The sequence below is a fragment of the Dermochelys coriacea genome, chromosome 7 (assembly GCF_009764565.3).
Source record: "Dermochelys coriacea isolate rDerCor1 chromosome 7, rDerCor1.pri.v4, whole genome shotgun sequence".
Taxonomy (NCBI): Eukaryota; Metazoa; Chordata; order Testudines; family Dermochelyidae; genus Dermochelys; species Dermochelys coriacea.
This window is the reverse complement of record NC_050074.1, coordinates 78872193-78897785: the sequence shown is the minus strand read 5'-3', so window position 1 is coordinate 78897785 and position 25593 is coordinate 78872193. Positions and strand designations below refer to the sequence as shown.

The following is a 25593-nucleotide window of genomic DNA, read 5'->3' as shown; positions in this document are numbered from 1 at the left end:
ACCCGTTTTACACCACAGAAAAGAAGCAACTTAGCATCCAGACTGACTGTCCAAGCCACAGAAACCGATTATCAGGGACAAAATGTGGCTTCCCCATAGAACCCCAGTAAGTTGGGGAAGTATTTGCATTTTGGGCTTGTCCCCGTGCAGAGCATTCTCTTGAAAGATGAAGCAAATGCAGTTTAATCAGTTAGAAGCTATTTAGAGCTTAAGTGTACCCTTGTAAGTTGCCAGTAAAGGAAATTAACACATACAGCTCAACTGTTTCCAGCTTTTTGCAGGGTAAAGGACTCTTCAGCACTGTGTGTGTTCGCAGAACCTCATCCTGTTGGGTGAGTGTGTGTTGGCAAGAATATGTTGCTACTAGCCAAATTTGTTTCCTCCCTAATGTTACTGTCAAGCTTGAAATTGCCTAGTGCTGTACTTCCTGATGGCATCACTCAGAAGCTCTTGGGCAGCTGTGCTGCATTTGGCCTATCTACTATGAGGTTGTGTCTCCTTTTCTGGTCAGAATGAATAGCTAGCTTTTATAAAACCTTAAGTTTCTCTTTACATGTGAATGATTTTAACTCCTGTGTGCCAGAAAGTGCAGAAATTTCACCACTGTGTCCTAGTAATAAGCTCTTAACGTAATACACTAATATTTGCCTTGCTGTTTAGTGTCAGGATATTCACTTTTATGACCTGAAAGTTGTGTACATGCTCACAGTATATGAGTGCATGAAAAATTTAAATTTGCAAAACTCTTATTAGGGTTGAAAAGCAAGTAGCTATATGTAGAATTGTGTTAGAGCTTATTTGCACTTTGTATTCAAAGTAGTACAGGCTTGGAAGCCATGCTGAATGTCTTAGGTTGATCCATTCTTTTGATTCTAGCAGAGTGATGAAGATGAATCAGATTTAATGGTACCAGAGAGAGTACGGCATGCTGAGGGGAGAATGGAAGCATGCCTATCACATCTGCTTGAGTCAGCAGCTAATGCTTTCTGCTGTAGCCCTTTAGTGTCAGAAAAGTCTGAAGGTTACCTGAGGGTAATATGAATCACTTCAGTGACTTCCTCACTGGTTATTAGTCTACAGGATGGCATGTTATTTAAGCACATAATCTTTATTTTTTGGTCTTGAGAAATTTGTGATTAAATGGGAAGTAATTGGAAAAATATTAATTCCAGTATAATTGCTTATTTCAAAAGCAAGAGATTAATAGTTAGAAACCCAGAAGGTTCTGTGTGTTTGTGTGGAGGGGGAAGCTCATGTTCTAGCTAGCAAAATATAGCTAGGATTTTGAAAAACTCACTTGCAGATGGGAAGATTTCCCTAGTAAAAGTGGAGCGTAAGCATTCCGTATCTGTAAAACTTAAGTTGTCTTTTAAAAACCAAAATTCTCATTCTTAATGTTCTGGAAATAACTTCAAATGTATAAGCTGGCATAATGTTACCTGTGTCTGAAACCAGCTCTAGTGTTTCTCACATGCTGTCTTTTTGTTCTGTTTATACAGTACCTAGGGGTGCTATGCTCTGTAATAATACTAAGAATTCAGCAACAATGTGAAACTAATCAAACATAGATTCTGATCACTTTCACTGCTATTACTTAGAACCCTGGGAGCAGTAGTGAGTGTTCAGAATCATGTGTATTTCATGCAGATGCTACTGTTGGAAAAATTTGAGCAGCTGCAGAGAAAAGCAATTAGTAAAGGCTTGTTGGGATTCTTGTAAAAATAGTAAGTGCTTTGTAAAATCAGGCTCTAGGCATCTCAAGTTGGGCAACCAAAATTAGTGAACAGATTTTGGCAATTTTGACCTTAATCTCTGTCTCCTACTTTTCCATTTGTAAAAAGAGGAGGATAATTCCATTTTACCTTGAAGCATTCTGAAGATAAATTCATTATTATTTGTGAAGCACTTTGATACTATGGTATAGAAAAGCCCATGAGGCAATTAATGATTCTGTATTCAGTGCAGGGTTTGTATTGTGTGTGGTAAATGAGGCCTTAGGGTCACTCATTGAATGATGATAAAAATAATATTCACTGAGCACAATACATCCTGGTTACTGAATGAGACAGAGTCTTGTGAAAAAAATGTGATCATGCAATTGAAGACTGTGTCATAATACATATGCACAAAGAGGCTGAATTAAGTTTGCACAGAGAGCCATAATAATGACGCTTACTAACTTTGCAATACTTGGCTGTTCAACCTTAATATTCTTTTAACATAAGTTAATACTATGAATAGTTATGTAATGTGCCTTGCATGTATACCAGTATTCCTGTTTAATACTTTTGCAGTCCACTTTCAAAATCAAAATATCAGCTACCCACAAGTTTTAAGTTACCATTATCCCCTTCACTAAGAGTTCATCTTCCCTTGGATCATACCTGGAGTCCATTGGTTTCAGATCACAGAATTTACTGCCTCCATAGCCTTTAAACAATCCTCACTTTAAATCCCCATTTAAAAAATTATCAGTCGGTGCTTTTCTTCTATCTCCCATCCATTTCTCCAGGATCCTAATTAGTGCTGGGAGGTGCCCAGGGAAATGTTTATTATATCCATAAATCCACAGGGCATACTTCAAATATTACTCATGAAGGCATTCTGCATCAAAAAGTTAAAAAATGTGAGCACAGTATTTTTAAATGGAGCAAATTTTATTTGTCAAAATAACACAGCATAATCATGCCAGTTTCAATTATTTTGGTAATTTATTTCAAAATACCTGTCAGCAAGTATGTCTGTAACAATACAGACACACACAAATTCCTCCAGGAATAGAGTTAAAGAAACGCCTATGACAACCAAGTTCCTGTTTCTCTGCACGTTTTTGTGGGGGAAAGGAAATTCTGTGCATGCAACATTAATTTCTGCAAAATTCTGCATTGTGCAGTGGTGCAGAATTCCCCCAGGAGTAAAATATAACCATTCTAAAACAATTATAAGCCATAGAAGAAAAGTGGAAAACAAAGTTCTTGTTCAACACCGGAGACTACCCTGTGGGAATTCAGCACTCTTCAGTGACAGCATTGTATGTTATATATTTATTTTAAACTGGCAAATTTAGTATCTTGAAATGTTTATAAATCTTCTTCAATTTGTTTTAATATAGGAAGTTTGGTAAAAACACTTGTATAGGCTGAAACACAACAATCCATCCTGCTTCAAACCTCTGTTTTTGTTTTTATGTAATCCATTTTATCTGTTTACAGTTTATCAAAATAGTTTGATATCAATCTAATGCTGAATATATTGAAATGTGGTTCTTCATTGCCATGCTAGCATTTGTTGACTGTCCTGGTGTTTTTGAGTAACATTTATTTGCAAGTGTATTGTAATATATTCAGACTGCATTTACCTATTTTGCTTTACATTGGAGATAGCAGACAGTAAACTTCCTTGTATGCTGTATGTTAAAACTGCTTTAATCGAAAGTTATGTGATTTTCTTCAGCATTAGTGTTGTAAGGATATAGAGTGTATGTCCCCTACAGTGTCACACTGTGCATTTCTTTTTAGAGTTGGGTTTTTTTCATTTTTTGTATGAAAACATTTGTAAATGTTTTTCTTTACTTTAAAGCTTATCTTTTTAGAAGTATGGGTCGTTCATGACGTTGTATAAATCATATCTGTTTAACTTTCTATCACCTGGAATTTTACTTTCTGGTTAAAAAGGATGGATTACTAAAGGTGTCTTGGCCTTTTTCTTCCATATTAGAATTTGTGTTTCTGATTACTTAATAGGGTGCATGTTAAACTACATCAAATTCAGATTGAATTGTTCATGTCTGTAAAATGCTACTAAATCTTTGGCTTGGTCATTATAACCAAAATATTCATATAGATAGAATATTAACTTTTTGAAAAATGAGAATTTTTGTATTGATCAAAAGCATAGAAAATTTACCTGCTTACTTAAATAAAACTAATCACTTCTAGACGTGCAATAACCTGAAATAAGTGTACTTTATTTCCCTTCTAAAAGGGTCTTTCTTATAATAGATGACATAAGGATAGTTGCCCTATGGGATACTGTCACCTTTCAGAACACTATTTTCTGACAGGGTATCTTAAAAATGGTATGTCATAGTTTTTTCTTAATTTTCTTTTAAATTTAAGAGGGATTTTTTTGCTCTTTCAGCTAATGTTTAGAAAGGTATTTTGGGCATCCCCGAAGGGCAAATTCAAACCTGCTTCCCCCATTCCCTTCCTTTGTGCACACTATTTCCTGCTGCCTTTTCCATTTCAGTTTCCTTGCTGTTCTAATTGGTAAACATCCTCTACTACAGCCTGAGGAAGCATCTTCATGTGAACATGATCCAGGACAGTGATTGAGAGTGTTGTCTTCAAACTTTTGTGTGAGGCAGAAGGTAAAACTGACTATCGACAAAACAAGGGAACTTACTATACACACATTTCTGTCAAAAGCACTAAGTACACAAACTGAAAAAGTTATTTTTTTCTCTAATCTTTCATTTATAGCAATCTAAGATGTTACTTGTTATAAGATTAGTTATAAAACTTTCAGATGGAAAGTGATTTTTTTCAAGCTCACTGTCTCTTTAAACGCACAGTACAAGCAGTGGTAACTGAAAAACAGTCTGCTTTTAATTTTAACTACTGACACCACCAAGAGAATTCAAAGGTAATACTCCTAACTTGTTTTGTACTATTTACAAAGATACAAGCTTGTTGCAATACACTGGAATAATAAGAGTTCAGACATCAACTTAATATTTCTTTGATTTTGTAATATTGAGTCAATCTTAACATTAAACATTTTGATTTTGTTCTTCTTTCCTTCAGTAATTTGAAGTGGAACAACCCCCCCCCACCACCACCACCTTTACATAGTTTGGCTTGCATTTTGTCCCACAGAGCATGCACACACACACACTTAACGCAACAGTTGACTCTATCAAGTCCCATTGAAACATTTATACATATTATTCAAAGAACATTAGTCTAATAGATCAGCCATTACCCCCTAATCACACTATCTGTAACATCATTTTCCAATCCAGCACCCATTTATCAAGTTGTCTGAGTTGATGACAAATGACAAATATGTGAAGACCTTGCATTAAAAAAATACCTGTTTTGTTTTTTTACATTTGCTTCTAATAATAAGAAGACCACCAATCGTCTATGAAAAATGTCAAGCTGCATGTTGGTTTACTTCAAAGAATGCTGAAATGCTCAATTTGGAAGAATGATATTTACCATATGCCCTATTTGATTAACTCAATAATTATGTCCTGATATTTCTGAATATTGGCTGCCACTGGTTGGGTGGTAGCAACCAATAGGAACATAGCTTTGTATATTCTTTAGAGCAGGGGTAGGCAACCTATGGCATGCGTGCCGAAGGTGGCACATGAGCTGATTTTCAGTGGCACTCATGCTGCCCGGGTCCTGACCACCAGTCTGGGGGACTCTGCATTTTAATTTAATTTTAAATGAAGTTTCTTAAACATTTTAAAAACCTTATTTACTTTACACACAACAAGAGTTTAGTTTTATATATATATTATGGACTTATAGAAAGAGACCTTCTAAAAACATTAAAATGTATTACTGGCCCGCAAAACCTTAAATTAGAGTAAATAAATGAAGACTCGGCATACCACTTCTGAAAGGTTGCTGATTCCTGCTTTAGAGGAAGAGGTATAAAACTCATTTGATATGGAGGGCCTCATCCGATACTCTGCCACTTTATGCAGGCCATATTCAGCAAAAGTTGTTAAAATAGAAATAAATGTAAACCATGTTGATAATTACATTTATTTTCGATTTTAGTGATTTGCTGCTACTCCTGCTCTCTAATATCTGGCATCTCTTAGCTTGAACCAGTGTGTCAGCATTTGGAGCAAATGACTGGGCTGAGGCTGTCTTGAGTATCAAGTTCAAATGGCTGTCCCTTAGTTGAGAATGTAATTTAGATCTGTTGATATTTATGATGGAGAATATTTGTTCACACAAGTGTGTGCTCCTAAACATGGGAAGAGTAATTAATGCAACGAACTTCAGTTTGGGATAAGTTGATCACAGATACTGATAAAACTTGGGAACACCAATGTCAGATAACTTGCCCTTCAACAGAATGTTGGATTGTAGTTCAGTAAGTTTCATTTGGTGCTCCTCTGGTACATCATGCACATTTACGGAAAATGGTGTGCTGAAAACTGGAAACTCTTCTACGTGATTTCTGAAATCAGAGAATCTTTCTTGAAATTCTTTTCTCAATTCATCAATTTTGCCCGCATACCTTTCTGTGATTTCATCACGTCGAGTCCCAGTAGTGTCACATAGTGATTTCAGGATGGGAAAATGTGCCAAGTTACACTGGGAAAGTTGCTTCTCCCACAGCTGAAGCTTAATTGCAAAGGCACAAATGTTGTCATAGTATTCAATCACGACTTGGTTGCATCTATACATTCTTGTGTTGAGTGAGTTCAGATACTCTGTAACATGTGCCATGAAAGCATGGTCTTGAAGCCATTCATTGTCCTGTAATTCAGTGACTTCCCTTTTCTGATCCATGAAAAGCTGGATCTCACTACTCAATTAAAAAAGTGTTTCAATTCTGACCCCTGACTTACTCACTGAATTTCAGTGTGATACAGAAGTCTACAATGAATGTCACATTCTTCCAACAGCTGGATGAATTGCTCATGGTTGAGACCACTAGTTCCAATAATTTACAGTTTTAACAACCATATATATAAGAATATTCACTTTCAGAGTTCTACTACAGAGAACTTTTTTGATGTAAAATAGCTAAACTGCTGGTTATGATTGATGGTTTGCAATTTCGCCTCTTGTTCCTATGGGGCCAAACTCTCGGCTCTTTTCCAGCCCATAGCCAATTTATTCAGAGCTTCCATCAAATTTTTTGCTCTTGTGTCTCATCAGCACCAGTTCTAAGAGCTCCTTTGCTATACACCTTTTCTTATCAACTCCGCTAATGAATACTGCAAGCTGAGAAATGTCACTTAAATCTGTGCTTTCTTCAGTTGCAAATGAAAAAGCAGTAAAGGATTTAACTTTGACCTGATTTGACTGTTCATATTCTCAACTAAATCATTGATTCTCTCAGCAGTTGTGTTTCTTGAAAGGGTGATATTTGCAAAAGTTTGTTGCTTATTTGGACATGCTATTTCTGTAGCTTTTAGTATACAGCTTCTCAAAAATTCTGCCTCAGAAAATGGATTACATGGATTAGCTGTTTCATGGGCAACCACATAGATTGCCTTAACAGCAACATCACTTAAAAGTGGAGCATTAATAAGCATTGCTGCTTTCTCAAAGAATGTGCTAATTCAGAGTTTTACCTTCACATAACTTTCCTATGTACTTACCGTATTTCTCAGGATAGTTTGTTTCAGTAGTGTCTTCAAATGTAGTTTTCTTTTACCACAGCTATCTGTTTCTTCAGGTCAAGCCACCTGGGCTTTCCATTCATGTCCAAAAAGAAATGAGAAATTCTTCTTTTCTCTTGAAACGCATGACACTCTTGATCTACCTTTCTCCTCTTGGATAAAGACATGATGACCACTTGTCACAAACTGAATAAAGACTATTAGGGCTGTCAGATGCGCTAAAGATTCATATGTCCCTTCATGCTTCAATCACTATTCCAGAGCATCCATGCTTACGATGAGTTCTGCTCAATAACGATCCAGAGCAGAGTGGACCAACGCATGTTCATTTTTATCACCTGAGTCAGATGCCAAGAGCAGAAGGTTGGTTTTCTTTTTTGGTGGCTCGGGTTCTGTAGTTTCCACATGGGAGTGTTGCTCTTTTAAGATCTCTGAAAGCATGCGCTGCACCTCATCCCTCTTAGATTTTTGGAAGGCACTTCAGATTCTTAAACATTGGGTCTAGTGCTGTAGCTATTTTTAGACATCTCACATTGGTATCTTCTTTGTGTTTTGTCAAATCTGCAGTGAAAGTAGTCTTAAAACGAACATGTGCTGGGTCATCATCTGAGACTGCTATAACATGAAATATATGGCAGAATGTGGGTAAAACAGAGCAGGAGACATACAATTCTCCCCCAAGAAGATCAGTCACAAATATAATTTAATGCATTACTTTTTTAATGAGTATCAACAGCATGGAAGCATGTCCTCTGGAATGGTGGCCAGAGCATGAAGGGGCATACGAATGTTCAGCATATCTGGCATGTAAATACCTTGCAACATCGGCTACAAAAGTGCCACGTGAACACCTGCTCTTGCTTTCAGGTGACATTGTAAATAAGAAGCAGGCAGTAATATCTCCCGTAAATATAAACAAACGTATTTGTCTTAGCAATTGACTGAACAAGAAGTAGGACTGAGTGGACTTGTAGGCTCTAAAGTTTTGCATTTTTGTTTTTGAGTGCAGTTATATAACAAAAATCTACATTTGTAAGTTGCACTTTCACGATACAGTGATTGTACTACAGGACTTATATGAGGTAAATTGAAAAATACTATTTCTTTTGTTTATCATTTTTACAATGCAGATATTTGTAATAAAAATATAAAGTGAGCACTGTACGCTTTGTATTCTGCGTTGCAGTAGAAATCAAAATATTTGAAAATGTAGAAAAGCATAAAAAATATTTAGTTTCAGTTGATATTCTATTGTTTAACAGTGCAATTAATCACAATTAATTTTTTAATCGCGATTAATTTTTTTGAGTTAATCGTGTGAGTTAACGGCGATTAATCGACAGCCCTAATATTTATTTAAAGAGAAGTCTATTGGTCTACCAGTCACAATAAGTATTTAGCCTTTGCCTCCACACTGTGCCCTGCTAGGGCGCACTAAATGTTTCTTAGGGCTTGGCTACACTTGCAAGTTAGAGCGCATTAAAGCGGCCCCGAGTGCCCTAACCTCTGACATGTACACACTGGCAAGGCACATAGAGTTCCCGGACTCCGTGGTTGGAGTGCTCCTGGTAATCCACTTCCACAAAAAGCATAACGCTTGCTGTGCTGTGGCGCCAGTGCGGACACCCTGGTCTATTAATGCGCTCTAATTGGCCTCTAGCAGTGTCCCACAATGCCTGTTCTAGCCACTCTGGTCATCACTTTGAACTCTACTGCCCTGCCCTCCAGTGACCAACTGTCAGATCCGCCCTTCAAATTCTCTTGGAATTTTGAAAATCCCCTTTCTGTTTGCTCAGCAAGGTGTGGAGTGCTTTCAGCACATCTTTCCAGGTGACAGTGCCTCCATGCACCAGGCAATCCCCAGTATGGAGCAATAGTGAGGTGCTGGACCTCATCAGTGTTTTGGGGGAGGAAGCTGTCCAGTCCGAGATGTGCTGCAGCCATCAGAATTATGATACTTTTGGGCATATATCAAGGGACATGATGGAAAAAGGCCATGATTGGGATGCAGTGCAGTGCAGGGACAAAGCGCGGGAGGCAAACCGCCACTGCCCCTGTGACCTGCCGTTTCTACAAAGAGCTGGACGCAATACTTGGGGGGCAACTCCATCTCCACTCTGAAGACCACCATGGACACTTCAGAGTCCAGTTCAACAAGGCAGGAGGAGGAAAGCAGGCATGCGGGAGCTGACGAGGAGGGGGACAGCCGGCATCCCTAGATGCATTTAGCCAGGAGCTGTTTTCAAGCCAGGAGGAAGGTAGCCAATCGCAGCAGATGGTGCTTGGGGAAGAACAAAGAGCAGAGGAGGTGCCTAGTAAGCGGATTTTATTTTGGGAAGGAAGTTGTTCAGTGCGGGCTCTTGAGGGGAGGAGCGTTCGGGCTGCATGCATGCCTAGATGCGGAATAAGGCGTTGATGTGCTCTCTCACATCGTGGTAATCGGCTGCAGTGATCTCTTGAAAGGTCTCATGCAGAAGCTGGGTAATCTGCTTGCGCAAGTTCCTTGGCAGAGCTACTGTGCTCCTTGTCCCAGTAAGGCTAACATGTCCGCGGCACTGTGCTGTGATGGGCTGGGAGACCATTGCTGCACATAGGCAAGCTGCATATGGGTCAGGGCGGAAGGCACATTGTAGTAGACGACCATCCCTTGCTTTTCAGGTCATCCTCAACAGCAAGATATCTTCCAGGACGAACTCATCCTGTGGAAAATTTGGGGACAGTGTTCAGTATAGGGGCCCTCTGCATCTGTTGGCTCTCCACAAGACGCACAACCCCCGAGGACAGTACAGCTGTGAAACAAGCTTGCTCCTGAGTTACTCCCATTTTGAGGCTACTGTGGGTTATGTGCCCTTACTTTGGGATGGGTAATTTCTGCTATTGTGTACATTGTGCTTGTCTTTAAGTATGGCCAAATCATTGCTCTGTCTAGTGTGAACAATGCTGCCTCTGTTAAGTGTTGCATTTTGGCTTTATATATACAACCTTAATATCCCAGCCGTCCTTGTTATCAACTGCTGAAAGACTCCAAAGAATCAGGAAACGTACTCGAAAAAGCAAAGAAGACATGCTGCATAAAGTGATGCAGCAGTCCATTAATGAAAATCAAAAAGTGCAGGAGTGATGGGAGAGTGAAAGGAGGGTCCGCCAGCAGAATGCTGATTGCCAGCACCAAAGCACGAAGCAGCTGCTAAGCATCTTGGAGTGCCAAGCGGACTCCATACAGGTGCTCATAGCAATGCAGGCAGAACACTTCCATGCCGCCCTCCCCCGCAGCAGTCCTTGTCCAAAAGCTCTTTCCCTTGTGCCCCCATATCACCGCCAAACCACTTACCCCAACATCCGGATTCTTATCGTCACCAGCTGCTTCTAACACCTGTGGTTTCACCGCCCAGCCCTGCAAACTACGACCCTTACCCACTGCACTCAACCCCCATCACAATGCATTTTAGCCAGTCTGAAGTACAGCACTCATTGCACAGTACTCCAGACAGGAAGGCGGAGTATGATAACAGGACATATGCAAATCTGTAATTGTCCCGTTCCCCTCCCCACCCTACCTGCTTCCGTTGTCCCACACAGCACAGATGTGTCATGACCTTTCTGTTTCCCAAGCAGTTGTTTCTTTTCAGTAAATGAATTTTTTGGCTTTGAAAACATTCTTTATTATTGCATTAAGTAAAAGATACTGTAGCCCAGGAAAGCAACAGGCCCTACAAGTCAGTGCATCATACGTAGCAAACACAGATTCCCACTAACATTGGAACCACTGCACTTCACTCCCATGCAGGGCACCAAACATTAGTGGTGGCTTTCAGTCTAAATTGCTCTCTCAAGGAATCCCTAATCCTTGCAATGCCGTGCTCTAATAGCCCTGCTCTCTGGCTGTTCAAATTCAGCCTCTAGGTGTTGAACCTCCGAGGTCCATGCCTGAGTGAATCTTTCACCCTTCCCGTCACAAATGTTATGGAGTGTACAGCGTGCAGATATAACCGTGGGGATGTTGTCATTGGCCAGGTCCAGCTTCCCATACAGGGAGCTCCAGCGGCCCTTTAAATGGCCAAAAGCACACTCCACAGTCATTTGGCACTGACTCAGCCTGTTATTGAGCTGCTCCTTGCTGCTATCAAGGTTCCCTTTGTAGGGTTTCATGAGCCATGGCATTAAAGGGTAAGCGGGGTCTCCAAGGATCACAATGGGCATTTCGACTTCCCCTACGGTGATTTTCTGGTCTGGGAAGATCCTGAACAGGCCTGTGTTCCAAAAGATGCATGCGTCATGCACCTTTCCAGACCAGCCTGCATTAATGTCAATGAAACACCCAGGGTGATCCACAAGTGCCTGGAGAACCATAGAGAAATACCCCTTCCAATTTATGTACTCGGAGGCTGGATGGGCTGGTGCCAGAATTGGAATATGCGTCTCATCTATCGCCCCTCCACAGTTAGGGAAACCCATTTGTGCAAAGCCAGCCACAATGTCGTGCACGTTACCCAGAGTGACGGTTCTTCTGAGCAGGATGCGATTAATGGCCCTGCAAACTTGCATCAACGCGATTCCAACAGTCGACTTTCCATTTTTCATGGTAGGAGTGACCTCAGCACACAGTCCCATGAAAGTGGCTTTTCTCATCCGAAAGTTCTGCAGCCACTGTTCTTCATCCCAGACTTGCATGATGATGTGATCCCACCTCAGTGCTTGTTTCCTGAGCCCAAAAGCGGCATTCCATTGTGGTGAGCATGTCAGTGAATGCCACAAGCCATCTTGTGTCATACGCGTTATGCGAGTCGACATTGTCGGACTCCTCACTGTCACTTTGTAGGTTAAGGAGTGACTCGACTGCAATTCATGACATGCTGGCGAGACCCATCAGCATATTCGTCAGCAGTTTGGTATCCATTCCCACAGACCAAAAGGGAAGACAGAGCGCGCAGTACAAAAAATGTTGAAAGATGGCGCCAAAAGTGGATGGAAGCGCTGGGATGCGAAACGATGCATCACGGGGCATCGGGAAAGGACCCAGAATGCACTGCATGTCCCCGCCCCTTTCCCAGAAGCCACAGTGCAAGAATGGGAAGAGGTGCTTTGTGTGGGATAGCTGCCCATAATGCACTGCTCCCTATGCCGCTGCAGGTGCCACAAATGTGGCCACACCAGTGTGCTTACAGCTGACAGTGTGAACACACAGCAGCGCTTTCCCTACTGTGCTCTCAGAGGGCTGATTAAACTCACAGCACTGTACATCTACAACTGCAAGTGTAGCCATGCCCTTAGTGTGCAGTGATGTAGTCGTGTTTTAAACAAGAGTGCATCAGTGCACGCTAGCATGGTCTATATAGGGAAGTTAGAGCACCAGCACAATTCACATCAAATTAGTATGGACTCCAAGGACATGTAGATAAGTCTGAAGATTCATGAGATTTATGATATCAAAAGTTTGCCATTACAGTCTCAATACTGTATGGCTTTAGTAGCTGGCAAGTTAATTCACTCCACTTTTTTTCTTGTTCCATTAGAGGTTTGAGTCTGAATTGTTGCTTCCACCAATTCTGCTGGCTTTTTCTCAAAGTCAGTCAACAAGACCTTTGTCTTATAAAGGCTGAGCTTCCCCCAGCTAGCTGTCGTTCAAATTTTAATCCTTACTGGATGCTGAGGGAAGCCTACCAACTCCACCATCCAAAAGTGTGTTTTACGACATTTAGAGGTAAAAGCACACTGCAGGTTGCATTGCCTCAGTATCGTCACTATTAGCCTCGTGTGCTTATTGAAGAGGAGGGGTGATGAAGAAGAAACTTGTGGCACTCCACATGAAAGAGCGCTTGAAATAGAGGTACAATAGTTTCTCTTCAAGAGGCCCTGAGGATAGTATTAAAGTGGAGCCACTCAGGAACAACTTTGTGTGTCCTAATTAATATCATCATGCATATGAACGATACCATGTAATCAAGGGTTGCAGAGGCAGATGATAAAGATAGAACTGGCAAAACACCAAAGGAGATTAACCAACAAAATGACTGCAGTTGCTGAACCAGTACCATACCTAACATAAGTATGACAGGGAATCAGGAAATTTCGTAACTCCAAGTGTTGCCTGAGTTGCCTTAACACCACCTTCTTAAAAATCTTGCATTAAAATGGGTAATTCAGGACCGTACAATACTACGATGCTCTCAGCACCAAGAGATGGTTTCCTGAGCAAAGGCTTTCACAATCTATTCTTTAAGAAAATACTGGTGTCTGGCCCTCCCAAAGTGAGGCGTTGACAAACTCTTCTAATTAGTATCTCCCCGCAGGATGTTCTCAGATGGTGATATGGGTCCAATTTGCATGTTATAACTCAGTACTCCCAAGTGCTGATAGATCCTTAATGATGGATGCTGGCTGAAATTCAAGCAGGAAAACTATGCAGTCACCAGACATAGTTCTTACACTACATAACAGGTTTCAGAGTAGCAGCTGTGTTAGTCTGTATTCGCAAAAAGAAAAGGAGTACTTGTGGCACCTTAGAGACTAACAAATTTATTTGAGCATAAGCTTTTGTGAGCTAAAGCTCACTTCATTGGATGCATCCTAGATTCCTATTTTCGACGTCTCCGACTCAAGGAATATTTCCAACACACCTCTGAACAACATACTAACCCACAGAAACCTTCCTACCAAGTAAAATTATAGGAATGCATCCGATGAAGTGAACTGTAGCTCACGAAAGCTTATGCTCAAATAAATTTGTTAGTCTCTAAGGTGCCCCAAGTACTCCTTTTCTTTTTACACTATATAAGTAATCCAATCCCATCTAAATTTTAGAAGCCTTACTTGAGAAATAGACTGGAAATTCTTCACAGCATCTTATACTTACTTGATTCTGAAAATAAGTATAGACAATGAAGAATCAAAGTTGTTCACTACCCAGAATCTGCTTTCACTGGTTGGGACTTTGAGGATGTTATGGATGAGATAAATACCATTCTTCATCGTAGGGCACAACAGAGGTATGATACTCTCTTAGCTTCTTAGCAGAAACTGTCCTAAGCAGAGCTACAGCATTTCTCTTTCACTGTAGCCAAACAGATTAGTCATTGTGTTGCAGACTAATCAACAGACTCTTGCAGCTTCTGACATGAAAAAGGAGTCATCTGATCAATTGCGCATGGCAGCTGCTTGAAACTTCTTGAGCACATTGGGCAAACACACTGCACAAAATGTTTTGTTTTTATATAACGCCTATCAATGCATCTTCAGGCTCCTGATTTAGCAAACATTTCTTACAGACCTACCCCAAGGTCCTTTTGTGAGTTAGAGTATTCTTCTTGTGTTGGGGGTCACATGTTGGGAAATTTAGTGGAGTTGAAACTCTTCATCCAAACTTACTGCCTCACTGTGTGTGTGCATGCTAGATCAAGGCTGTATTAAGGCATAGGCACAATAGACTCATGCCTATGGGCTCCTCTTCTGAAGTCTTGTGATGAGGGCAGAATCTTTGCTTTAATCTTTTTAAATTAAGTTTTAAGATCTCAGAGTTGCAGTGTGAAGCTTGAAATGTGACTCAAGGGTAGCTAAGGCTGGCATGCCTGCCTGATTCTGCACGCAGCCTAAAATTATAGCTCTGAAAGATGTGAACTGTCAGCACTACGCCACTCTAACAGAAGACTCCATGGCAGCAGGAAAAGAATACAACAGCTCTGGCCTACCCACCAAAGCTGAATTTTGTAATGAGTATCTCATTCAAAAGGCAAAACAAAGTTAAGATAATAAAAATGGCCATGCTGGGGCAAACCAATGGTCCAGCTAGCCCAAAATCCTGTCTTCCACTAGTGGCTCATGCCAGATGCTTCAGAGGGAATGAACAGAACAGGGCAATTATCGAGTGATCCATCCCGTTTCCTTCAGTCCCAGCTACTGGCAGTCAGAGGGTTAGGGACACCAAGAGCATGGGGTTGCGTCCCTGACCAACTTGGCTAATAGCTATTGATGGACCCATCTTCCATGAACTTACCTAAATCTTTTTTGAACCCAATTATGCGTGTGGCCCTCACAATGAGTTCCACAGATTGACTGTGCATTGTGGAAACAAGTACTTTCTCTTGTTTCTTTTAAACCTGCTGCCTGTCATTTAATTGGGCAATCCCTTGTCCTTGTGTTATGTGAAGGGATAAATAACTCTTCCTTTTTCACATTCTCCATGGCATCCGCTAATCATTTTTTCTAAGATGAACAATTCCAGTCCTTTTAATCTCTCCTCATATGGAAGCTGTTCCATACCCCTAATAATTTTTTTGTTGCCCTTCTCTGTACTTTTTTCAATTCTAAAAGACGGAGCAACCAGAACTACACACGGTATTCAAGGTGGGTGGGTAAACCGTGGATTTATATAGTGGCATTATGATATTTTCTATCTTATTTTCTTTCCTTTTCTTAATGGTTCCTAACATTGTTAGCTTTTTTTGACTGTTGCTGTAAAATGAGTACATACCTTCAGAGAACTATCGACAATGACACCAAGACTTTATTTTTTTTGAGTGGTAACAGCTAATTTAGACACCATCATTTTGAAAAAAAAATTTCATTGAATTTCATCTGCCATTTTGTTGCCAAGTCACCCAGTTCTGTGAGATCCCTTTGTAACTTCCCAGTCAGCTTTGGACTTAACTACCTTGAGTAATTTTGTATCATCTGCAAACTTTGCCGCCTCACTGTTTACGTCTTTTTCCAAATCATTTATTAATATGATGAACAACATTGGTCCTAGTACAGATCCTTGGGGGACCCTGCTGTTTATCTCTGTCCAGTGTGAAACTGACCATTTAGTCTTACCCTTTGTTTCCTATCTTTTAAGCAGTTACTGATCCATGAGAGGACTTTCCATCTTACCCCATGACTGCTTACTTTGCTTAAGAGCCTTTAGTGAGGGAACTTGTCAAAAGCTTTGTGAAAATCCATGTATACTATATCAACTGGATCACCCTTGTCCACACATTTGTTGACCCGCCTCATAGGCTTCTAGTAGATCGGTGAGATATGATTACCCGTTACAAAGGCAGTGTTGACTCTTCTCTGACATCCCATGTTCATTCCTGTGTCTGATAGTTTCAACAAATTTGCCTAGTACAGAAGTTAAGCTTAGCGGCCTATAATTGCTAGGATCGCCTATGGAGTTTTCTTAAAAATTGGCATTATATTATCTATCTCCCAGTCATCAGGTACAGAGGCTGATTTAAGGGGTAGGTTACCTACCACAATTAGCAGTTCTGCAATCTTATATTGGAGTTCCTTCAGAACTCTTGGGTGAATACCATCCTGTTCTGGTGACTTATTACTGATGACTTTATCAATTTGTTATAAAACCATCTCTAGTGACACCTCAATCTGGGACAGTCCCTCATAATTGTCATCTAAAAAGAATATTTCAGGTGTGGGAATCTCCCTCACATCCTCTGTAGTGAAGAGGATGCAAAGAATCCGTTTAACCTCTCTGCTACTGCCTTGTCTTCCTAAGTGCTCCTTTAGCACCTCAGTTGTCCAGTGAGAGCATGGATTAGTTGACAGACTTCCTGATTCTGATGTTCCAAAAAAAAAAATCCAGAAATATTTTTGGGGGGTATAGGTGGGTGGGGTGGAAAAAGTTAGCAGTAAGTCTTAAGAAAATATACTGGTATAATTATGGCTCTCTGCACATCGGGGCATCAGAGAAAGCCAAAAGGGCACTACTCCAGCACAACCATGCAAGAAGCTGCTATCATCTCTTTACTTACACACTGGCCGTCAATGTTTAGGAAGTTAGCTTAAGCTGTGGGGAGTGGTGTTTGGGGTTGTTTGTGGTTTGGTTTTGTTTTGGGTTTTTTTGGTGCATATTGCCCTAAAGGTGATGTATTCAGGAAAATGGGCATAACTATGTCTCTTGCTTGCCTTGGCCCTACTCCTTGTGTCAGGCTTTATGTCTTACACAGCAGAATACCCTTCTCCGCAATAGCTGGATGTCAGTATGATTTTTCTCCTTTCCTTTCCTCAGCCTCTTTGTATTCTGGCTCTTAACCCATAATTTAACCCTGTTAGTGTTTCGTGTGGTAAAGAACTAGTGTTACCCCCTTTGACCTGAACGTTTAGCCAAACTTCTGGGCCCTATGGGTTATTTCTGTTGGGAAGAGAAATTAATGATGGAGCCAGAGTAACTTCGATGCAATCCTGTTTTCAGAAACAGAAGGACTCAAACAGGAGAGAGTTCTTTGCTCACAGTTCCAAGTTCCCTTCAGCCAACACTCAGAACAAAAGTGCTTTCTCTAGACCAGTGCTTCTCAAGCTATCTGATGTGGGGGACTGGCAATTTTTTTTTCCAATGTGTGCGCAGACCAGCAGCCGAAGGCTCGGTCCGCGGACCACCACTTTTAATAGCACTGCTCTAGACTATTCCCAGTGCCATTTTCTCAGTGCTTGTTCAGGTTATGTCTGGCTTTCTGCTTTATCTGTTAGTTTCTTTGTTGTTTCTTCTGCTTCTCTTGCTCTCACTCACATGCACCCCCACTCCATGTACTAAAAATAAATCCATCTAAGCTCTTCTCACATAATTTATATTCCTGAATGACTTCAAATGTCTTTGTTTTGGGTGGTGGTATGTAACTGTGTTATGGTATGGAGGCCACTGTTGTTTCACTAAGAAGCTTACCTATTTCTCATAGCTGTCTTAAATGAAGGGCAGCATTTACATTCATCAGCTTCAGTGATACTTCAATCAACAGCCTGCAATGACAGCCTGCAAGGTAGTATACAGAATCCAATAAAGTAATTTTTAAGATAAAGGTGAAATATACTTTATCATTTATTACATTATCTTCTAGAATTCAAGGAGACACATGCTTGTCCTTCAAATATATTTTTTTCTTTGAATTTTTTTAAATTGTGATACAGAATGTATAGGAAAGCAATGATCCAAAGTGTTGGAACACAAAATTACCAGCCTGTAATTAAGGAGGAAACTATCAAGAGAAAAATCTGTCTTATTTAAAAGTATCGTTATGGGAAAAATAATTTAAATACTTACCAAAATTTTAAAGGTTTTTTAAACTACATGTATTGCTAACTTCTCTTTTATAGGATGCTGTAAAAAGTCAGATTTCATGGTTTTGAATTACATAATGGGAGTGAATGTTAAGATTTTTATTGTAATTTGAAGATTGTTTCTTTAGCATAAGTCTACATTCTGTTCGGTGCTGACCTGTTCTGAATACATTTACAGCTCTTACATGGTTACTTTATTTTGTTTTTTCCTCTTGTATGCTTTTGTGGTTAACTTTGCATAATTTAAAATAGTTTCTCTGCAGATTCTCATGATGTTGTAAAATCAGCTATCTGAAATGCAGTTAAGGTTTCCTTGTGCTAGTAAGAGAAATTCTTAATAGCTTCTGCCTCTACAACATAGGAAGGGGAACGAGTAGTTTCCAACCTCATTTTCAATTGAGGATAATATACAGCCATTCATTGCAGTCCAGCTTTTTGGGAGCCACAGCCTAGCTCAGTAGAATTGTTCTTCTGTTTTAGAGTATTTGCCTGTAATTTAAAATTGAAATGGAAATAAACAGTGGAACAGGAGATGATAGTGGAGGACCCGCTGGAGTCTTTGAATCCAAAATTTAGGAGGGTTCTAGGGTTCTCAGGAATATTTTTGATAGGTGCAATCTGAGAGCAATTTAACGATGAAAGAAATTACACAATGGTATTGTGAAAAGCATCAAGAATGTAAGGTATTCTTTACTCAACATGTCTACTTTAAATTTTTTTTTTCATTTCAAACTCAGCTTTCTAAAGCTCATTGCAATGACCTAAGATGGAGTAATGGATATCAGAGAAAGAGAAAAATAGTGAATAAAATGAAGTGTAAAAAAAAAAAAAATCTTGTGGTTGGTATTTCATGTTTTCTGTATTCTTCCCTACAGTGAGTAAAAAGCCAGAGATGTCTGGTAGTGTTGCTAATCTTATAGTTGATTTTGTTTAAGAAATTTTGAATATAATTGAACAAATTGAGTAAATCGTGGTCTTTCTGATTCCTTATTTATTCATGACTAGTTAATTTAAGTAATCGTTAAACCCGTTAACTTGAAACAGCTAGCCTCTGAGCCAAGTACAAAATTCATTTAAAATAAATAAAAAATAACCTCTGTATTACTTTTATATATACACACACACACACGCGCGCGCGGTTCTCTTTAAAGACTGTATCTACTTTTACAGTGAAACAGTTATGTACTTCCTTGTGGCACGTGAGGACTCAAAAGCTCTTCTGCTGACTGTGCTTTTGATTGTTGGTTCTCTGCCCTTTCAGCAGGGTGAGTGCATTGCTGTCCTCAAAAGAGGGGTGATGCCTCTGAACTAGAGACTTAATGTAATATCTTTCTGACAATAAAGATTCTCCGTTTCTTCGTTGGAAATAAGTATTTCATCATCATGTTAACATACACATACATTACAATGAATACTTCAGTCTGCTTGCAGCTTGAGAGCAGAATCAGACTAGGCAGTCATTGGGAGTAGAAAAATTCTCTGCCCCTGGAAATTCCTTCAGTTAAGACAACTTGCAGAGCCAGGATAATTCTATCCTACTTTCCTAAATTAGAGAATGCATTAACTATAGGTGGAAGAAAAAACCAATAGCTACTCTTAAAGCAGAGCATGTGGATCTTTTCCCCTAATGAAATAAACTCATAATTTTGCATGTCAGTTTCCTTCTGTGTTTTGGCTGATCCCTTTCTTTGCAGTAAGCTGTATTTGTGGACCTTATTATTCAAAGAAAGGAAACTTGCAGGTAAGCATGAATACATTTTCTTTTTCACAGATTTAGGATAAAACTGACCCTGTCTCCTGGGAAAAAATAAATGTATTCTCTTACACAGATATATTACTATTTTTAATTAGAAAAGTAGTTCTAAGCAAAGTTGTACTTCCTTCTCAAAATCTGCTCATCTTGTATTAATCAGGAAGTATTTTTGCTTCCTTTCTGTCCCAATCCAGCTTTTGGAAGGAGAACCTGATGTTTGTAGTGAGAGTTCAGGCAGAAAGAATCTTCAGAGAATTAGCTGCCAGTTCCCAACAAATCTCTCCCCAAATACTGTATCTCCAAACTGCGATTTTTGAGAGGCTTATAACTTAGCCAAAAGTGGGCAAAATTTCCAGTCAGTTATAAAATATGAAGGCACTAGAGCTTTTAAATGCAACAGTTGTACTAATTTTTTAACTTGGACATAGCCAGTATATTTTTCTCTGATGAATGGCTGAATCTTTTTAGCCGACACTTTAACATAAATAAACTCAGCCTGAGGTAGATGCTCAGCCTTGAAAATTTCAGCTCAGGCACTTAGTTTGGCAAAGTTTTATAGATAACTGAAATCAAGGTCCTATAATGGAAAGTATATAACTACAGGTCTAGCTAGGATTTCCTCACATAGTACAAAATTATTCATATTTTGATTATATAGTTTGAAGATGAGGGAATCTATAAAAAATGAAAAACCTATTTGGTAAGAAATTAGTTACAATGCTATCTGCTCCCCAGTTTTTCTGAGAAGGAAAAGCTGTGTTTATCCATCAAGATCTCTGTTGGGGAAAAGTTGATAATGTTACGTTATTGGGGAGCCCTCTTAGTATGATATCTCGATTATTTTCCAACTTCACGTAAAGTATAAATGGATGAGGTTCCAATCCTGATTTCAACATTGTACTGCCACTATGGATTGTTGTCCAAAATCACACCCCCTGTCCTGTGGGTTTCCATTATTTTTAAGTAATAGCATCAATCTGAGCTCCCCTCAGCATCAATCTGAGCCTCCCTCCTGAGGGGACTGTTACTAGAATTTTTCTTTATAGGACCTTATGTCTTTTCTCTCTGTCTTAAAGAGATTCACAACCTTTAATACGGGAAAGTAGGAGGTGATGACACATTTGGTCGGCCTGCCAGTCAGTTAGCAGAATACTTTCCTAACTCTGCACCTCCATGACACACATCCTCAAGATGATTTTTAAGGTGGCCAGAAGATGGTTTAGTGCAGGGGTTCTCAAACTGGGGGTCGGGACCCCTCGGGGTGGGTCACGAGCTGTCACCCTCCACCCGAAACCCCGCGTCACCTCCAGCATTTTATAATGGTGTTAAATATACAAAAAAGTGTTTTTAATTTATAAGGGGGGGTTGCACTCAGAGGCTTGCTGTGTGAAATGGGTCACCAGAACAAAAGTTTGAGAACCACTGGTCTAGGGGAAAACATCGATAAGGAATGTTAATAGATCTTCTTAGATTTTAGTCTGACCCCAGAAACTAGACTTTTAAGTAGTTAGTTGTATGAGGCCAAAGGCTACTTCAGAAGACAAGTGCAGTTTTATTCATAAAGAATAGTTGCAAGTCAAGAAGTCATGCTTTTTGAACAGAAAAGAATAAGGGCCTTGTACCTTCCTTGGAATTGCTGAAAACTGGATGTCTTTGGGGTTGAGCAGAAAGTAAGATTTCCAAAGATGGGTGAATATTTAAAAAATTATCTGTGTGCCAGAGTGAGAATGTAGAGTACGAGGCATGGGTGGCCATCTTAATGGAAGGAAAAGTCTCGTGGCAGGAAAAGGTTGGCCCCAAGTATATTTGAAGGACAATATGGGTCAAATGTCATTAAACTCTCATTCTAAAATCTTGTTGTTTTAACTTTATTATTTTTAGCAAGTTAACAAGTTTAGCAGTCCTTGTTATGTAAACACTTAAATATTTATGGCAGAACTTTTATTATACATACTTCATTTCAATATTACAAATATGTAAAATGTATTATAACGAAACACAAATATACATTCATACAAAAAAGTTCATAATAAATAACACACTTCAAGTTCTAAGTATCACCACTTCCATAATTGCATATAACTAATATCTGTAAAAATGTATGTTGGTCAGTAGTGATTGACTGATCTTTGATTGTTTTATAATTGCATGTATGCTTTTCAACCCAAGTGGCTAGTTAAAGTTTGGGGCTCTGGGGATGTTGCAGCTGGGAGTAGAAATTGAGGTCTGGTATTTTCTTAGCAGTCTTATTTGTTTCAACGAATGTATAAAGTCTTGCTTCTCCAAATGCAGGAAGACCAGAAATGGGATAGCTTCTTTGCTTATGGCCCCACACCTCTTAAGGCAGCACCAGACCCAGAACCTCTCTTTCTAGTCCAATGGTCCCCATCCCCAAACTTTTTACGGGAGTGGAGAGGACTGAAACTAACGACCCACTCTAACTAAATCAAAAGGACACCCTTTTCTAATGCTTCTTGATCTACCTACTGCCTTGGACTCGTACACCCCCTTAACCTTGTCTGTGTCGTGTCTCTCCCTCCCCCCAGTGCCCAGCTCAGATAATTCTGAGTCTTGGTAGCCTGGAGGTGGGGGAAAGAAGACAGAGGCACTCTTTCCCTCCCCCCTGGTCCACAGAACTGCTTTGTAGCCACTACTCTAGCCTGTCATGCCCTCCGGAACTATGACCTTTCTCTGGTAAGGTAGAAGGGTTAGAGGATTTGTGTGATTAAGTGGATCCTGTCTCTTGTTCTAGTTCCATTGCTTGATAGCATTTAGGAAGCCCCCCCACTTTAATGCCTTTCCTTGCTCTGTTTGGATTGGTACTGGTTATGGCTAAATCAAAGAAAGAGTTTAAGGGGTATGCCTCTTGTTCTGAACTATTTCCAGAATCTGATGCGGATATGTGATGCCTGTTTCTTCAGAGGAAGCTCATCTAATCAGTATGAGGTCTCCTCCTGTAATTTCACCAACCAGAACCAGCAAATCAGTGTAAAGATGAGAATGGTAGAGGGGAAATAAGTGGGTGGTGAAGCAGGAGGTTTGGATGGAACAAAGTAGGTGGAGAAAAGGGTAAGCAGACAGACATGGGTGAAGCTATGCAGGAGAAAAGGATTTCATGATATGCAGAGATGAGGCGATCAATCAGAGAACTCAAAGGAATGCCAAGAGATGGAGGGGAGGAAGGAGATTAAGATGTCACTAAAGGAGATATTGAAGAAACAGTCAGTAAAATAGGAGGGAGACCCAAGGGAGCACACAGGCAGGAAAACCAAAAAAGAAGGATCAGTCATGTCCAAGGCAGTAGGTAGATCAAGAAGGATTAGAAAATGGTGTCCTTTTGATTTAGTTAGAGTGGGTCGTTAGTTTCAGTCCTCTCCACTCCAGTAAAACCACTCCTCACAAAGGTAATTATCTTTAAAAGGAATTATGAGATAGTTGGAGAAGGGGGTTTGCCTTGTTTTCACGTAAATATGCTCCCTGATTTTGGTGACACAGTAGAGAAGGGAAAGTTTGAAATGGATTTGAGGGTCTCTTGTTTTACCTAGTACATTAAGTGTGAGAGGAAAGGGTCAATAGGACTGAATGTAGAGGGAAATGAACCTGGTTAGAGAAGGGGAAGTAGGGAATCCGAAATGGTATAAGGTCAGAATGGATGGGGTCATGATGACAGGTTGAAAGTTTAGAAGCAAAGAGTAGAGGAGAACTTAAGAGTTAATGACAGAAATGTGAAAGAAAGGAAACTGAAATATGAGGGAGAGCTGAATATGTTCAATTTTGATTTTTAAGAAGTTGAAATCCTGATCAGCAGGATAAAAATGGGAAGGAAGAATTGGAAAAAAAGGGTTTGTGAAAGAGAGATGGTTGTCGGGGTTGGCAGCATAAAGGTAAACTAAGCAGAGAGAGGGGTTTAGAAAGAGTTGAGAACTGAGAATAAGTTTAAAGCTGTGGAAGTTGGCTTAGTTGTGAGACATTTGGCAGTTGTATTCAGTGGTATAAGAACAGATTAGTAGAGAATGAAGGGAAGGAGACAACATTGTAGATTTAAGAAGGTACAACACTCTGAGAAGGTAGGACAGTAATATTGAAAGTAGACTTGATTCAGAAGAATAATGAAACGGGTTTGATTATTTGAAAAAATTCATGAAATTCATATATAATCGTGTATTATTTTCCCTTCTCTGTAAGTTGGGTACATATTTAAAGTATACAGAAAATAGTTTATTCAAAATATATCACAAAAGTCATCAAATTATTCCACAACTGTTATTCAAGCAAATAAGTAGATTCCCTGATCTCAACAGAAGAGAGCAAATAGAGATAAGAGGGAAGGGTTGTGAAGGGAGAAGAGAAAAAAATGTGCCTCAGTTTCCTCTTCTTGGGGTTCTCAGAACCTGCATCCAGACATTTATAAATCAAATCAAATCCCATTTTTGGGTCTGGTTTATTGAAAACCAGATGTCAAATCAAAAGAAGCCTTACCCCACTTTTAGTTACTTCAGCTCCATCCTGGCCTCAACAATTCTTTCCCAAAATCCAGGTTTTGCTGTCTGGGGTTTCCTTAAGCCTCATTCTCTTGAAGCTTCTGCCCAGCATTTCAAGTAGCTCCAGCCAGGCCTTTCCAGGTCCTTTCCTCTGACCTTGGATCTCCTACCCTTGCCTGCAAGGCTTTCTCCTTAACTGAGCTGTTTATACCTCCAGGACCAGGTGATCTACAAGTTATCAAAAGATACCTGTCCTCAGACTCATCACCTGGGAAGTAACTGTTTAGTCACAGATGAGGCTAAGCCCATTTCCTTTAAAAGACCATCCCATTTTTTGATAGGGAAAAAAGAGAAAAAGGAATTACGTTGAAGGAAAATAAACAGAGCAATGAGAGAGAGAGGTTTTGGGTTTAAAAAGAAAAAAGGGAAAAAATTAGGCAAGTGACTAATCTGGTGAATAGGGAATCAGACTAAAGTTAGAGATTGGGGGAGATGAGCAAAAGGAACTGAGAAGCAGCCAAATTAAGAGGAATCATTGCTGTGGAAATTTGTCACCCAGGATGTGGGTGGTGAATACTAAGGTCAGGGAAAGAAAGTGACATATGAATTTAAACTGTGCAAGAAAGGAGGAGGGGTTTAGGGGAGTAGTAGATAAGAGCCACTGTGAGGCAATGAAATGTCCCTAAAATCTGAAAGAGTAGGGATGTGGCGCAAGAAGAGGCAGGAAATAGTGGGAGGATGAAAGGCAGAGCCCAAGGTTGCTGTAATGGCTTTCAGGTTGTGGGAAGTGAGAAAGGGAAGGCAGTGACAGATGGTAAATCAGAAGGAGAGCCCAGAGTTCAATTAATGTAAGAAGGTGGAGAAGCTAGTTGTTGAGATTATGGATCAGTTTGAGTTTCTCAGAGGTTGAGCAGGAGTGTTTGGGGGGAAAT

General features: G+C 39.9%; 1 protein-coding gene and 1 long non-coding RNA gene across 4 annotated transcripts in view; both read left to right on the top strand.

The window, feature by feature from the left end:
* JMJD1C (jumonji domain containing 1C) overlaps positions 1-25593 on the top strand; it is a 322463-nt gene that overhangs the window by 150773 nt on the left and 146097 nt on the right. The window lies entirely within an intron of this gene.
* Positions 1385-15407, top strand: LOC122461151. Its single transcript, XR_006282920.1, has 3 exons — positions 1385-1396; positions 12074-12078; positions 15226-15407. It is a non-coding gene; the product is annotated as an uncharacterized LOC122461151 (long non-coding RNA).